The sequence below is a fragment of the Heloderma suspectum genome, chromosome 4, assembly GCF_057233095.1.
Source record: "Heloderma suspectum isolate Gila_16-S chromosome 4, 16-S_ref, whole genome shotgun sequence".
Lineage (NCBI taxonomy): Eukaryota > Metazoa > Chordata > Lepidosauria > Squamata > Helodermatidae > Heloderma > Heloderma suspectum.
This window is the reverse complement of record NC_139461.1, coordinates 233,443,083-233,460,857: the sequence shown is the minus strand read 5'-3', so window position 1 is coordinate 233,460,857 and position 17,775 is coordinate 233,443,083. Positions and strand designations below refer to the sequence as shown.

Genomic DNA, 17,775 nt, shown 5'->3' with positions numbered 1-17,775 from the left:
CCTCTCTTAGTATGGTTGTGTGAATTGAATTGGCCCTTCTATTAACAGGCACTCCCTTTCTTCCAATGAGAAGGGAGCAAAACATCTACATAATGTTCTGCTCTGTTACACATATTAGAAAGAATGTCTGACCTTCACAGTGAATGTTAAGGGAGGGGCAGGCTTTTCTATCTGTCTCTCTCTTCCCACCCTCCTCACTAGGTCCACTATTTTTAGAGGGATTTAGCTGGTGCTCTGCATACTTATGATCTTATGACCTCTGGCATACAGAATTGGTACACAATCTTCCCTGAGTGGCCTTGAAAGGCTTTTCAGCAGCAGTGATTCAGGAAGTCCCCCTGCATATCCTTCACTCATCTTCTCAATAGCAGCATGAAAAGGCAACATCCACAGAGTCTGGGGAGAGGTGGCCTGCCAGCAGTGGCAAAGGTTGGAGAAGTACGTGTGCAAAATGGCAAGGGCGCGTTTGCTCTGGTGTGGCAAGGCATGACATCCTGGTGGAAACATCTCAACTGTATGGGTGAGCTTGTCAAACTTTTTGTCTCCAGGTAGCAATGTACGAGAATTTCATTTCTGTTTGCAAATCATGCAAACACGTCCTGGTTGCAAACCTGAATGTGAACGTGAGCAGGAGCGTTTCTTTAGGAAATGTTCCCAAATTCCCAAATTTGTGACATTTTCTTTAAAAATTGCACTTTGAAATGCACATTGCTAAAAAAAAAAAAAAGCATTTTCACACTTGAGACAATGGGGGTAAATAAACACTTTTGAAAAAATATGCACAGAAATGTGCACTTTTCTCGTTCAAACAAGCCAAAGAATAGATAGAAAATAACATGGGGGTGAGCTGAAAGGAGCTTTGAAGTGATTTGGGGAGAATTTAGGTAAGCTTGAAAATTGCTGGTTCTCCCATCCCTGTCTCCAGGTAAACAAATGAGGTAAACTGCCCTGAATTCCTCCATGGACAAATGGTCCACTGAATACCCATGAAGCCTTCAGGTACTCACTGTACATTAGAGGCATTGGTTGTGCTGATGGGTGCCACCAAAGAAAGGCAAAGCAGCACTTCAACATTCAGCCATCAGTTTACGAGCTGATTTCATGAAATTTCTATAAGAGATTCTCCCTCTGGTCCTGTTCTGAGTCTGTCCTTACAGCAATGAAGCAACCAGTGAGGCAAAGAGCAGCTCTGCTTATCAGCTAGTAAGAAAAAAACAACAACTGTGAGGTCACTCACAGGTTGCCCAATATTTAGTTCACTGACAAAAAGTTTACTGTATCTTGAACCTTGTGCAGCATGTACTTGAAATGGGCAAACAACATCCATAAACTTTTGATAATCAGCATTCCAGAAAGGAAGGTGATTTACACAGATAATGATGATGGGCTTTTGCATATGAAGCAATGGGTTGTATCCAATGTTAGTCCTATTTAGAGTAGACCCACTGAAATGAATGGGACTTGTTAGACTAACATTGGATACAACCCATTGAGTTAAATCAGGAGGGTTTTTTTTATAATTGAGGTTCAGATCAAGGGGTAATACTATCTTAGAAAGAACAGCTCTTAGAAATCCCAACCAAGGTCCGTCTCCATCTTGGGAAAGGTATTGCACATGCCCAGATGGAACAGGGAGAGGATTATTTATTTACCATGAACAATTAAGGAAGAACAGGAAATTCTAAGTTCAGATTGGAGCAAATTTACATTGGGTGGTAGAAAGAATGGATGGAGTGCAAAACTAGTTGTCCAAAAAAGTTAAAGAACCACCTTTTACAGAGACTGTTATATAAGATAACATAGTGTGGACACTTGACTATATTGAGTGTATCTGAATCGTTCCGCAAAAGGCGTTGAGCCGGATCCATTTTTAATCACGTCCCTTTCATATATTTACTTTTCTGAGCTGCAGATGGCTCTGGTTCACTTCATATTGTGCATGAAGTCGTTACTGTCATATATTATGGGAACACCATAGGGACCCACTGATTTCTGAAAGTATGAAATGGTCCTGGAAGAGAATCTTGTAAAGATGGCTTAAGTTTAGGGGATGGCAGATTTTCCTGAAAACATGTGTTCACACAGGCCTGACCTGTAAAGGATTAAGTTACTGCCCTGCTTTATTGTTAGTTTGTTGTAATGTTTTTAACTATTATTTTATTTTGTTTTCATATTGTTATATTGTATTTTTAATGTGAACTGCTTAGGAATTTTAGTATATTAAGTGGAACAACAACAACAACAACAACAACAACAAGAGCTGGGTGTCATTCGCATACTGGTGACACCTCAGTCCACATCTCCGGATAACCTCCCACGAGGATTCATGTAGATGTTGAACAGCATGGGGGATAGAATAGAGCCCTATGGAATCACATAGCAAAACTGCCAAGGCACAGAGCAATAATCCCCCAGCACTACCTTCTGGAATTGGCCATCCAGCTAGGAGCAGAACCACTGCACCATGGTATCTCCAACATCCAGCCCAGATAGCCTATCCAGAAGGATACCATGATTAATGGTATCCAAAGCCATTGAGAAGTCCAAGAGAATCAACAGGGTCACAGTCCCCTTGACCCTCTCTTGGCAAAGGTCATCCCACAGGGTGACCAAGGCAGTTTCCATTCCAAAACCAGGCTTGAAGCCTGACTAAAATGCATTTTGATGGTGACTATCAGAGGTCAATATTCTGATTCTCTGGTGCTACAGAATGGAAAGATGCTTCAGGGATTTTCTTGTGCTGATCCTATTTATGATCTCAGCAATCCCTTTTATGTGGCATAATCCCACCATTAAAATGTATGCCAACTAAAATGCTAAGAAAGCAATTTAAATCCTCTGGGTTGGCTACTTTTTCCTTAAATAGACAGGTTTGTCTTTTAGCATGAAAATAAGGGATTGCAGAACCCTTAACAACCTGTTGAACTGCTATTTTTTATAGCACGTGAGATGGCTTTTCAGCATGTTGCAGTGTCCATGAGCACAGCTGGCACATGATGACCCCAAAACAGTATCTTCTGTGTACCAAGAAAGTGATGAAGAGCCAGGTTCTGAGATGGCTGCTTCTAAAATTAGGCAGTGACTGTAGTAATACATTTCTCTGGATTTAGTGGGAAGAATGTCATGAAACAGGAAATCCATGTGGTCAAAGCTACTTTAGGCAACTTGGATTGTACTGGAATAGTCATGGAAGGCTACTGAGCATGAAAGATACATACTGCATGGATGTCCAGAATATAAGTATACATGCGAGACTGCACATGTAATAGAATATATACATGTAAGTGAATATATACAAGAAGAGAACTATGTATATCCAAAAGCAAGTAACTACATGTGAAGGCATCCAGATGTCCTTTATTATACAGGTCTATTTTAGACAATTGTCTTTTATTCCAAAGTAGTACCACAAATCACAAGTGGTGGGTGTGTCATACCCTCTAACACTTCAGCAATGAGTGTAAGGACACACTTGTAACATACCCATTCATACAAAGGACCACTACCTGATGAGAGCCATCCTCAATGTACACATGCTATTACCCGACTCAGCATCAGCACCTGGCATGCCTGGGCAAATGCCAGGGCCCACTGGGGCTGATGCCAACCTCATCTTTAAAAAGTATATATATTTTTAACTGCTCAGCACTGTTGAGAAGTGCTGGGCCAAGCAGTTACAGGTGCTGTGCATCCACGTCTCCAATGACTCGGCCCTGGTGAGCCTGCAGGGAGGGGGAGCTAGTTCAGAGGGTCACATAGATGTGGCACCTTGTCTGGGGCCCACTCAAGTACAATACCTCCACAGACAAACCCCCATATATATACACAAGATACACAATAGAATATACTCTGAGTGTTTTACAATACACATTTAGAAACATATATAATCTCCATGTACTCCACAGTATATAATCTCCATATATTATGTAACAATGCACAATTGCAAACACATATATCAATGTACATGAGCTTGAGCACACTCCGGGAGAGAGCGCAGGACAGGAAGGCCCGGCGTGCTATGGTCCATGGGGTCACGAAGAGTCGGACACGACTGAACAACTGAACAACAACAAATATCAATGTACTTATTGGAGTACTGGTAGAATTCTCTTTCAACTGCACGAAGTCTTTTTCAAGTCTATGTGTGATAAGATTCTAAATCTTGAGAAATTATATTTTAACTTTGGGGCCTGCTCAAAGCTGGAGTTGGTCCTCCTGGCTATTTCTCATCGTTGAAAGGTGTGCTCCACTTTATGTGCTCTGCAAAAGCCTAGAAAAGCATAACTGGCAGACTGTGCACTGTGTGGTGCATTTTATATATTTAAGAAAGTGCACACAGCAAACACGCTTGAAATATCACAGATTTAAAGATTTTGCTTTACTCAGTAAATTAGCAGTGTTTATTAGAGGCACAAAGCAGACTGTGTCTAAATCTGATCTATTAAAAAAACACACCATATACTCCCTTCCCTACAATGTTCAGAACTGACTAATTATTATAAGAGGAGGGTTCATGTATTCTAAGCAAGTTATAACATGCACAACTCACAGTGCACATCGCACAGGCCAAATAGCAACAATGCCTTAGGGGGGAAAACTATTAAGGATTGCAATAGAGATTAACTGATATGGGCACACCCAAGGATAGCAATCAATGGGGTTTTCACACATAAGACTAGAAAGCTTGCTGTATTTCTCACAATATGAATGTAAAACCTATGTTGCCTAGAATGTACAAATGATTAAAAATGAGCTCTCTCCCAGTTCCTGTCCCTCTTCCAATTAACATTCAGACACACATGCAATTGGTGTATGGGAGGCTCAAAGACTCAACGTTTTGTGAAAATGCTCTAAGACAAGAAAAGAGGCTAACTTTCATTCACTGGCTGAGCAAAGTGAAGCCCACGATTTCATTTACTGTGTTTTCAGCCTTCTATTTGTTTCTAAGTTTGTTTGCTGGTTGTGTGTGTATGAGTGTGGAGAGGTGGTTGTGGTCATGGGGCTGTGTGTAGCTCCATCCCCCACTGTGGATGGAGCTACACCCTTGTCAGCTGTGCTCCCTTGCCATCTTCACATTTGGTGCATTCAAGGAGGGGGTTTACTGAGAGATCCCCATGAAGCTTTGTGCATTAATAGCATAGTTTTCTCCATTTGAAGTCTGAACACCAACTCATATATTTTACCATGGGGAGGGGTGATGCAGAATACATTGCCATATCTGAAGCAAGGTCTCTTAAGCGCTGGCTTTTATTACACTTTCAACCATGGATCCATCCCCTCGATTAGATTAGAAAGGGTTTGCTCTTATAGTCAAAGGAGGCCAGATTATGTGCAGTAGGTGTTACTTCTGTATTGGAGGCAGCCATGGAACTTACAGGTGTAGCACCCCAAAGCTTTGAGACTCATTAAGGACATAAGAAGAGCCTTGCTGGATCAGACCAAAGGCCTACCTAGTCCAGTATCCTGTTCTCCACAGTAGCCAACCAGATGCATACAGGCTGCCCACAAGCAGAACATGAGGACAATAGCCCTTTTCTCCTGCTGTTGCCCAGCAACTGTTATACAGAGGAATACTGCCTCTGGCCCTGGAGTTAGTATATAGCCATCATGACTAGTAGCCATTATGACTAGTAGCCATTGTTAGCTTTATTCTCCATGAATAATTGGTCTAATCCCCTTTTAAAGCCATCTTAATTGGTGGCCTTCACCACATCCTGTGGTAGTGAATTCCATAGTTTAACTATGTGCTGTGTGTAGAAGGACTTCCTTCTGTCTGTCTTGAAACTCCCACCAATCAGCTTCACTGGACGGCTATACAAGTGTTTGCCTGCAACTAGGGATGTGCGAAATACTTACCCCGTTCCAGATGGCAGTTTACGGTGGGGGGGGGAATCCATTCCTCCCCCCCCGGAATCCTCCCTGGCCAGCTCCGCTCCGCGGCAAGGCCACACCATTTGCGTCCCCGTCTTTTGCTGTGATAGGCTACGTAGATACTTACGTAGCCTATCACGGCTTGGCAGGGACACAAATGGCAGCCGGTGTAGCGGCTGCCATTTGCAGCCACAGCCCAGGAGCGGCTGGAAGACGACCCAGAGCTGTGGAGGCCGCCGGAGCCACCACCAGAGCCAGGTAGGTCTGTTCCGGGGGGGATTTTGGGGGTGGCGGGGTGATAGTCCGTTCCGCCATGGACTCCGGGGGGCCGGATTCTAAAGAATCTGCCCAAACTGGAGTCCGTGGCAGAATTCTCTAACATCCCTACCTGCAACACAGCTACAATCAAGCTGGGGACAGGATGTTTGTGAGTACACATGCCCTGCCCCCAAGCATCCATGCATGCCCTTCGCACACGGATCATGAACCTTGCCTTATCAGGGTTCCTGACTGCAGGAGCTGTGTAAGCCCATTTGGCTGAATGCACTTACAAGCCCCTATACAGGGCTTTGTGTACAAAGGTCTCTCAGGTAGCTGGGCATTCATGGACGCTTGGGTGGTGTGCATGCTCATCCGTGTCCCATCCCCACTTTAGCCCAATGTGTGTGATGCAGGCAAATGGCTGCATAGGGCTTGGATGACCCCTGGTTCTAGAATTATGAGAGATGGAGGAAAACATCTCTCAATCCACTTTATCCATGCCATCCAGTTTGATACTGCTCTGTCATACACCTTTACATCTCTTCATAACTTTTGGTCCCTGACTCTTCACAACGCTGTTGCCATTTCCCCCTTTACAGTCACTGAGAATTCCTACCCTATCCACGTTAGACTAACAGCACACCCCACCCGCCCAACACTGGCATTTCTTCCTTCACCCCACCTCTCTTTTCTATTGAGCCCTTGAGGGAAACAATCAGCGGTCTAGCCAATGGGGTTAGCGCAAATGACTCCTATATAACATACACTCCAAGAGGAAAACAAAGAGCTACTCATATAAACTCCTTGATACTAATCTTATCCTTTTCCCCAGAGGGCCTTCCACACCCTGGGCAGTGACACCCAGTTCTCTTTCTTTTTTATTCATGAGTGTTCATAAAGTGCTTTGGAGATGAAAGTGTTGTATGTGTGCTAATCACTACTAACAACCAATAATTTAATCTCCTGAGGCTCCCTCACAGCATTTTCCCAGGCAAAGGAAGGGCTGCCTATCAGTCACAGCAGAGGTTTTGACAGAGCAGGAATTCTGGTTCTGTTGCCACCCACTGAACAAGGTTAGCTAGAAATACTAATTTGCGTTATTTCAAATAGACTATCCTAATTTCAGCCCTCAATACATTTTAAACAGATTGTTTTTTCTTTACAATTCTTCAGTCAGGAAAGGATTACAAGCTGTTCTCATGACTAAAAAAAAAAAAGCTCAGGGAGTCAGGGATTGTTCTGGTGTTTGGCACTTGCAGGATGTCAATGTGATGTGTTTCTGGACACATGTGGGAAAAGTATGCTGGGCATGGAGGTGGTGATCCATGTAATTTGGGGGAGGGGAAAAGATCCCAGACAGGAACCTGCTTACATCATCATCTCAGCATCAACTCTCTCCTGGGGTGTTGCTAGGCCTGGGCACATGGCCTCCTGGCCCTGAATTTATTTCCCACGCCCCCTAATCTATTCCCCAGTGCCCTAAGTATCCACTGGTTCCAATGGAAGTTTTTTTCTCTCCTCGGCTTAATTGCTATGCAGCAGGCAATTTTCAAGGGGGATTGCAGTTGGGGGGAGGTTAGCCCCCTCCCTCCATACTGCAACACCCCCCCCCCAAATCCCTAGCATGGCAATTAATCTTGGGGGGGGGGGGAAATCACTGGTGCCAATGCAAGATTTTTTCTAAGCTTTTCTGCCATGTGGCGGTGGGGGAGGGATTTCTAGTGGGATCACAGTTGGGGAGAAAAGGGTTAACCCTCCCTTCCCTATGCATTGTACCCCCCTCCAAATCCCCCATCTGCATGACAATTAAGCTTGGGGGGGAATGCATTATCTCACTGATTTTTAATAATTGTGCTAGCTGCAAGACCTTCACATGTATTTATTCTTGCGTTTCTCCCCATTTTTTCCAATAATCATTTTTGCTGCTGTTAATGTACTTTCTATGTACATTATACTTTTCTTAAAGTACTTGCAGTCTTGCCTTATGAACTTGTCCACCATCCATTTAGGTCACTGGACATGTTCTGCTCTGTTCTGGTCCATGTCTTCATGACAATTGAAGGAGAAGCGATTGGAGGAGTACTGGATTTTTAAAAAGGAATCAGCTTTGCTGCGCTTTGGTCCGTGCAGAGCTCCACGAGCGAGTGCTCGGCACCAGTAAAAATCACTTCACACAACATCCTGGTGGGGGCGGGGGCTGCAGTGAACATCATCTGACTGGCAAGGGCTGCTCAACCAATAAGAGAGACTTCCCCACCTCTCCCCCCACTTTCACCTTTCCCCTGAAACTCCAGATGCACCTGCATTTCAGGAGCAAGCCTCACTGAGCACAATGGGAGTTACTTCTGAGTAAACACACATATGCTTGTGCTGGGAAAGGGGGGAGGAGGAACGCAGGGATGGGAAACCAGCCCCCTAACCTAACCGCAGGATCTCTATAACAAAGAAGTGAAGTAGTTACTTCCTAAGGCGATAAACCAAGTCACGGAGAATCAGAATCGGTTTGGTAAAGCACTTTACAGGCTTCAGGGAATCCATGCTTTAAACTCTGTATTCAATTCAGGGGATCTCTGTAAATTCTGATGATGGCATTCGAGGGCAAGCCTCATTCAGCATGATGGGAGCTACTTCTGAGGAGTCAGTAATGGGTTCATTTGGAGAAAGAGAGCAGTAAACACAGGGATGGGGAAACTAGCCCCCATTGTAATCGGATGCTGCACAGAATCACCATAATGGAGGTGTGAATTGCAGGTTCGGTAAAGCGCTTTACAGGCTTCCTGGAATCACTGCTTTATTTCAGTTCAGCGGGATCTCTGTAAATTCTGATGTGCACAAACCTCCTTGAGCAACCATGGGAGTTACGTCTGAGTAGACACTAATTGGTTTGTGCTGGGAAACGCAGGGGACAGGAAACACCCCTTGACCAGGTCATGGTGAAGGGCACTTCCCTGGGCAGGGCTAGCATACCTGAGGTCAATGCAGGGGCTGGGGCACACAACAGCTATGCCGCGGAAAGAAAAGCATCAGACTTTAAGCAATCCCAGGAAAGCCAGTTTTTCCCTGATAAGTTCTGGGGTGGCTGCTGGATGGCTACGATGTCATGTATCTTTAACGACGTCCAAACGCAGCCAGCTTGGAATAAATCACTGGTGGAGACACCCCCCTGTGATCTACCTGAAAAATTGAGGATATAGACTAGAGTAGGGTCTTCTTGCATGTGGTACTTGAGCTATGCAAATTCGTCAAAATAATAATAATCAGCAGCAGCAGCAGCAGCTTGCTTGAGCCTGGCACTAACCATTTTAAAGGGGGGGAAATGATAACATTAACTTTATTCAAGACTTTCTGGGGGCTGCTTTTGACTTAAACTACTATTGATATAGCTGATACAGTTTTAGAGGATTTAATTATTTTTATGGATTTTTTTCCATACATTTGCTTTCTAAGTCACTTTGGGCCTCCTGAACAAGTGGGATACAAATTCTATAGCTAACAGGCAGAGCAATCCTATGGTCCCTAGACAATATTTGTGGTGCCACAGGATGCTGTGGATCTCCTCTTCTGTTCCTGTAGACAGAAGAGTGGAGGAGGAGATCCAATCACAACAGTGATCTCAGAAGAGGACAGCAAGGGTAGAAACAGGTCTGCTAGTGGGCGGGGAGGGGAGGGGAGAGACCTGGATCTTCTTGAGCCCTGCACTTCTCCGTCATCCATCCCACCCACCAGAGATGTAAATGTTCTTTAAGGTGGAATTGGACGTGTTTTTGCCTTCATTGTTCAACCTTCCCTGCTTGCTCTTGCCAGCTGGGCTTTGGATGGGTGGAGGGCTCTGATCGCAGAATCCTCTGTCTAAATAGTGGCAGTCGCATAGGAGTGCACTCTGTGTGTGCTTCCAGTTGAGGTTTTTAATGTGCAATCTCCCTGCCTTATTCACAGAGTTTTACAGGAGGGTCCACACATTGTCATCTTCCATTTCTAACTCTACCATGTTTTCCCACTGTTTCTTCTGTCTTTTTCCTTACCCAAAAATCTGTTAAGGAGGGAAAGACAGAATAGCTGCACAATATCTTTTAATTGGTAGCACTAGGAGCCGAATGTCTGGAAGCACCCTAAGTATCTGCGTGGCTTCTCAAACAATTAGCATTGGGACATTTGGCACACACCGGCATGGTTTGCACATAATGCTAAGCCATCGTGTGGTTTGTTGAAATCTTGTTTGTTGTTGTAATCTTGTTTGTTGTTGTGTCCGAACCCATACCCACAAATAAATCATGGTATGTTAACCCGCTGCAAACCACAATAGAAGGCATGGTTTGTTGTTGGCTTATGAAGTCTGTCTTGTTTAAACCATAGCTTGTTGTGATGTCTGATCCCAGAACCATAGCTTATCTGTGGCCTATTTGCACTACTGTCTGCCCTGGAATAGAAGTTCCCAGCAAGAGCAGCTTCAAAACAAAACTGTTCTGAAGACTGGTAAAATGGACTAAAACTACAGATCATGGTTAACATAAACCATGGTTTAGTGTTACATGTGAACACAGCCAGTAATAGATTAATCCTTTGCAAAATCATTAGTTGCAGATTCCATATATTCTTCTGAGGAATACTGATATAATGAGGGGGATAGAACTGCTTGTGTGTGTGCTGCATCTGGCATTACTGGTATGTGAGGTGTTTGGTAGTTCAGTGAATACTTGGCAGAATTAATTTCATTTCACCCGCTGGCTTTTGTTTGAGGCTTACTCTCCAGTTTCTTTTCTGTCTCCTGCTTACATATGTGCAAGATATTCCTTCTATGATGAAAGCCCACAGGAGGTCAGTAACATAACAATAATGTTCACACATGCATGCACATCTCCCATGTTATTAGCATGATGGGTTCTTTGCCGGGCAACATCTATGGGACACAGTGGCAAAGTAGCAGAAAGGAGAGGGCCATGAGAAGTGACAGAATTCTGAAAACTGAAGTACGACCCAAAGCAACTGCTCCTTTGGTGTGCTGCACAGCCCCGCTCTTCAGAAAACACATGCTGATTTCTTGTTGGGCAAGCTTGACAGCTGCTGCCCCTCAGCTCAAAGGGGTTTCCATGCAAATAAGCCATGTTTGCAAACTCATGAGTATTAACACTGCTTAACAGATGGCTCAGAGGGCCTGTAATCCTAGCATCTATGACACGGAAGTAGGGATGGCGGAGAATTCCGCCACGGATTTCAGTGAGGCCGAATGCACTGGCATTTGGCCCCCGAAATCCGTGGCGGAATAGCCTCCCACCCCCCGCCCCCCGCGGATTCCCCCCCAGGACGAAGCTTACCTGGGGCGGATGTTCCGGTGGCGGCGGCAGTGGTAGCTGGTCTTTCGACCGGCTGCCACAGCCACCACTTGCATCTGCTGTTTGCCGTGATAGGCTACATAAGTATTTACGTAGCCTATCACGGCAAGCAAAACCCCCCCCACAACAACAGTGTACACAAATGGCGGCGGCTATGGCTGCCGCCATTTGCGTTCCCTATTTTTCGCTGTTTTAGCCTACGTAAATATGTACGTAGGCTATTACGGCGGGAAAAAAAGGGGAACACAAATAGCATAGTGGGCGCTATTTGCGTTCCTTTTTTTTTTTGCCGTAATAGCTTACGTAAATATTTACGTAGGCTAAAATGGCGGGGGGGGGGGGGAAGGGAATGCAAATAGCGGCCACCATAGCCGCCGCCATTTGCGTACGCTGTTTTTTTTGGTTTGTTTTGCCTGCCGTGATAGGCTACATAAATACTTACGTAGCCTATCATGGCAGCCTGGCTGGACGCAAATGGCGGCCGCTACGGTGGCTGCCATTTGCATCCGCAGCAGCCAGTCCGCAGCCGGAACTCCGGCTGCGGATGGCCCTGGCCGGCTGCTCCATGGAGCTGCTGCGGAGCAGAGCCAGCCAAGCAGGATTCCAGGGGGGAGGACCGGATTGCCTCCCCGCCCCCGGTTGAAGATTCTACACAGAAGCCCCTAATTGAGCTTTGCTGAGTAGGGTGAGTTAAGGCAATGATGTAACTAGTATTATCATAAATGCTCAAACACTTCAACCAAACAAGGGAGGAAGAACATGTGAAAAGAAATCTTGGTTGCTGGAGTGGTGATGCTGAGAGTATTTGCTGCTCTTTCCTCTTCTGTTCCTGCTCAAGTCTTGTGCAAGTCCCCCTCAGTAAGCTGCGTGTATACCCAGGAAATTGCTAGCATTGGTTAATTATGCCATTTCTGAAACTACCCAAACTATCCTCAATCCACTAAACTGATGGGAGGGCAAGATAAATAAAGGGAAAGAGGGGGAAGGACCTGGGCTGTCCCAGTGACCCACTGGCTTCTGTTTTATTACATTCTGGGTGTTGTTTTTTTCAGTTGGGCAATTAACTTCTATAAATATTTTAATATATTAGCATTATGCTAATGAATTCGGGCTCCCCGCTGTTCCACTCCCCACTATGAAAACTGGCAGCCCTAAGAAGGAGAAGACAATAACAATAGATTTCTGGTACCATAGTTTTACTTACCAAGTAGGATAGTCAAGTCTTGTGAAAGTACTGAATTCTTGTTTTGTTATTGTTAATTATTCTTATTTAAATTATTTGTATGCTGACTTTAAGGGGAAAACTAGTTTCCAAAACTTAATATAAATGCAAGTCACAATAATAAAACAATAAACTTAACGTATAAAATCACCCATTAATAAAAAACCAACTGAAGACTAAAACATACTGTTCAGTAAAATACAAAACTCCATTAAACAGTAAGACAACCGTAGCTAAAACCATCTCAATTCAGCAGCCCATAAAACCTATCTTTTAAAAAGGTCAGAGAAAACAAGTTAAGAACTCTTCTAATGGCTTGTAATGATGGGGCCTGATGCACCCCAGTTGGCAGGGCGTTCCACACCAGTAGGTCCCAGCTGAAAAAGCCCACTTCCCACTTCCTAGCCACCCTGATTGTCCTCACTGGTGGGCATGTGAGCAGTGCTTCAGTAGCTGACCTTAAAGTGCAGGAAGACTGGTATGGGTAAAGGCAATCTTGCCAGTAATATAGCGCCCAAACATTTAAGGTTTTTAAGGTTAAAACCAGCACTTTAATTGGGTTTGGAAATGCACTGGTAACCGATGCAGCTGGTCCAACCACCACCACTCAGGCGTCCACATTCTACACCAGCTGAAGTTTCCAGACTGTCTTCAAAGGCAGCTCCATGTACATCACATTACAGTAGTCCAGCTTGGACATCACTAGTGCATGGCTAACTGAGTCAAAGTCTGCATTTTCCAGACAGAGTGCAGCTGGCATACCAGCCTAAGCTGGCAAAAAATCACTCCTGCCTGCTGCCATCAGAATACTGTCTGTAGCTTCAGGGTACACCAATTAATTTTCATGTACTTTATCCAAGAAAATGCCAGGAAAAGCTTATGCAATCTGCCACTCACCTTGTGCCCTGTTCTTACTAGTGCTCCCATTTCTGGGTTTCTATGTTGAATGGAGACCTTTCACGTTATCAAGGAGAATCCCCTACCCTTGAGGGCTTTAAAGTAAGACCTTTCAGCCACATGTGAGAGCATGATTTATACATATCTTGTCTTGACTGAAGGGTAGGGGGAATAGCTTCGATGATGCTGTGGAATCTGCAAGTCCTGAAACACCACAATGTTTCAGTCAGTATGAACAGTCAGTCCTGTCTGCTCATGTGCATCCTAGGATAATGCTCTTTCTGCTTATAGTCTGCAGGCTAGAGAGTAAAAGGTTGAAGCTACACTCTTCGCTCTTGTGCATTCCCACTGGAAATAAGCTCCCGTGCCCAACTATCTGAAGTATTACTGCTTTGTACAGAGCCAGTGGTGCTAGGGGGGATGTTCTTCCCCCTCCCCCCACAACTCTAGTTGCAGGAGAACAGCCCTCAAAACAGAACAAAGTAACACATTTTTACTTCCTGAAGCACCAAACTGGGTTGTGTAATTCTCACATTCATACCACAGAAGGATAAGCTACAACTGGAGGCACTCAGCCCATGCTGTAGGTTTATTTCGCAGGGCTTTTTCCACCTCTAGTTTCCTCCATCCCACTCCAGTTACCTTTAGTCACTGGATCCAGTGTGGATTCAGCTCTCTTCTGTACACACTCTTCATGAATTTACCCAACTTAGGCTGTGATTCTAATTGCAACAGTGTCATTCAGTGTAAGCCTCATTGAACTCAGTGGAACTTACTTCCAAGTAAATATGCTTAGGATTGTTTTGCATGACCCTTATCACCGGACTGCATCTTCTTCCAACTGCAGCGCATTAAGATAACTGGCCACAACAAGACAGCTGGTGCTCGGGTGCCAGTCATAGCTTCTGTCAGGAGAGCCCTAGCTGCCTCTTACAGTCCCCTCCAATAGCCAAATCAAGACAGAGACGAAAAGGATTCTTTCCAAGGCTTTATTCCGTTTACAACTTAATGACTCTTTCAGATGCTAATCACCAGTGACTATGCAAAGAACTGCACTGGGGTAGTTAGCAGAGTAGCCTAAGCTCCAGGTAAGGCAGTTGGTCCTCGTTTGAAGGAGGAGGGCGGGAAGACTCTGGACTTATGGGCTATGGAGAGGTCCTCCCTCTTACCCTTGGGTCCTCGGGACGTGACCATTATTTTCGCGCCAAGCGGGCAGAGCGCCTCCTCTCAGCGCCCTCCATCTGGTGCCGCTCCCTGCGTCTGCGCCGAGCATCCAGCGAGGCCCCATCCCTCGCTCTCTCGCTGCCAGGGTCACCATCTCTCTCAGGAATGCAGGCAGGAGGAATCTCTCCCTGCTGCTGTGCCTGTGAAAGATGAGCGAGCTCCTCTCCCACGGGTTGTGGCTCTTCCTCAGAACTGCTCTGGGGCTCTATGGGCTGTTTCACCCTGAAAGCTTCTTGCTTCTCCATGTAGGAGAGTGCTCTGCTCCCCCGCAGCTCTCTTTCACTGAAGCTCTTCTATTCGGTCTGGGCTGGAACTTTGTATCCAGTCACCATCTTGCTCTTTCCTCAGCAGTTTCAAGCATACAGATTTCTGCCTCTCAACAATGGTTGCCATTACAGTGGTCTCTTACACAGTGCCAAAAAAGGAGGAGGTGCATCACCAAAGAGGAGGATAAAAGAGGATACAGGTTTGCCTAAAGTGTGTATATGCTAGCTGTTATGTAGAGATGCAAATTGGGAAATAATTACTATAATTTAAACAGGAACACAGCGCATCTCATTATGGACAGGAAGGCTGTGACCAAGTGACCTGTGCGCCTGCTCGGTCTGCTGTTGAGGTGCTTGCTGCCGATGGGCAACTTCAGAGAGGGAAGAAGACAATTGTGTGTAGTTTGGTTCTGGTTTTTGCGAGGCCTGCCTGAGTTGATACAGGACTCAGTTAAAGGCTTTTTGTGTCTTTAATAGTTATGTAGGAGTGAACGTTTTTTTAAAAATCCGCTTGAACTTTTCCTGTCCTTCTACCTCGGTGAGAGGCAAGGGCCTGCCAGCCTGCTGAGACACTCCTCTCCTCCACAGTTCTTAGGTTGTGTCCAGACAGCTGCTTTCAGCAGCAACTGTAGCACTAAACCAGAAAGGGAGGGGGGAAATACTCTGAACAATGGCTTAATTGTTGCTTTATACTGAATGCCTGTTCTTGTTTGTGATTCATTTCTAACGTGTGCACACACACACACACACACACACACGCCACCAGGGGGAAAAAGAAACATGGGCACAAGTTTGAAAAGGTTTTCTGCACATGTCTCAACATGTATTTGGGTTAAAAGGTGACTCATACATTTATAAGTAAAATGAAATAAATACATTTATATTTACTGTGCATGCATCAATGGCTATTATTTTGTTTTAAAAATGTTTTCGGTCCCTCTTTCAGTTTAAAAGGGAGATCTGGTCCCAGTGGGGCTTCCTTGGGTGCAAGCATGCCTTGCTAGAGCTCCGACTCTATGAATGGAGGCGTACTGTATTTTAAAAAAGGAATCAGCTTTGCTGCACTTTGGTCCATGCGGGGTCCACAAGTGAGTGCTCTGCGCCAGTAAAAATTGCTTCGCAGAACATACTTCCGGGTGGGGGCTGGAGTGAACATTATCTGACTGGTAGGGGCTGCTCAACCAATAAGAGAGGCTTCTCCCCTGCTCTCCCTCCCCTTCCTCCTTTCCCCTGAAAGTCCAGATGCACCTGCATTTCAGGAGCAAGCCTCCTTGAGCACACCAGGAGTTACTTCCAAGTAGACACACATATGTTTGTGCTGGGAAAGGTGGGGGGAGAACACAAAGATGGGAAACCAGCCCCCATTTTAACCTGCAGGATCTCTATGACAAAGAGTCGAAGTAGTTACTTCCTAAGGCAATAAACCAAACAGGAGAATCGGAGCCTCAAAATCGCACTTTACCGCACTTAGGGAATTGGGCTTTAAACTGTGCCATGTCAGTTGAGAGGGATCTCTGTAAGTTCTGATGTGGGCATTCAGAGTGCAAGCCTCACTGACCACAAGCAGAGTTACTTCTGAGGAGACAGTAATGGGTTTGTTGTGGGAAAGAGAGCAGTAAACACAAAGATGGAAACCAGCCCCCATTGAACCCAGAAGATCTCTATTAAACCAAACAAAGGAGAATCGGTGCCTCAAGATCACGTTTTTCCGCACTTAGGGAATGGGGCTTTAAACTGTGCCATGTCAGTTGAGGGGAATCTCTGTAAGTTCTGATGTGGGCATTCAGAGTGCAAGCCTCATTCAGCACAATGGGAGTTACTTCTGAGGAGACGCTAATTGGTTTGTGCAGGGATGGGAAACACACAGGAAACACCCCTCGGCTGGGGTCACAGTGGAAGGCACACCTCTGGGCAGGGCTAGCATACCCGAGCTAAATGCAGGGGTTGGGGCACACAGCAACTATACCAGGGAGAACAGGTCTTAAGGAAAAGAACTGGACTTTAAGCAGCCTCAGGAAATCTGGTTTTTCCCTGATAAGCTCTGGGGCGGCTGCTGGATTGCCGCAACGTCGTGTATCCCTAATGACTTCAATGTGCAGCCAGCTCGTGGTAGCCAGTTTCTACCAGTAAATCACTGGTGATCTTGATTTACTATCTTGATAGTAAATCAAGATCACCCCTGATCTTCACTCAGTCACATCTTTGATCTTCTCTCTTTCAGTTTCAGTTCCCAACTAGATTTTGTTGTGCAGGTTGCCAGGTTCCTACACAGAGCTTGTGACTATGTCTTTATATTCTCCAAGGCACCAGATGGGGCTGCAGTCACTGCATCCTACTTTATTGGTCCTCTCACCCTCTCAAAGAACATGGGGAGAAGGATGAACAAGAGGCCAGTGGAGGAATAGAGCAGGAGGCACAGTGGCTGTAGCCTCCCTCAGAGCATTTAAAGAAAAGATCTGGACCACCCCACAGACTCCAACTGAGTCCTATACGGGATATAAATTTATATATACATTAAATTATACTTAAAGCATGTGTATTTACCATCCTCAGGTGAGAAGCTGGCAACTCTATTTCTGTCTATCACTCACTCTGTAGGGAACCTATGTTTCTCTCCAAAGACACTGTACTACCCATAGCCTTCCTTCCTTGTAGCTTGTCCTCCCATAGTGCTCCAAATCCCATCCTAGGCCCATAGATTGAT

At 45.3% G+C, this 17,775-nt stretch overlaps 1 protein-coding gene across 5 annotated transcripts in view; it reads left to right on the top strand.

Moving 5' to 3' along the window:
* LOC146348231 (uncharacterized) overlaps window positions 1-17,775 on the top strand; it is a 226,216-nt gene that overhangs the window by 127,036 nt on the left and 81,405 nt on the right. The window contains exon 1 of one of the 5 annotated variants that reach the window (XR_014790566.1): window positions 209-520. The exons of the other annotated variants lie outside the window; for them this stretch is intronic. The gene's annotated coding sequence lies outside the window, so the exon portion shown is untranslated. Of the gene's footprint in view, window positions 1-208; window positions 521-17,775 lie in introns of those variants that run through there. 5 annotated transcript variants of the gene reach the window in all.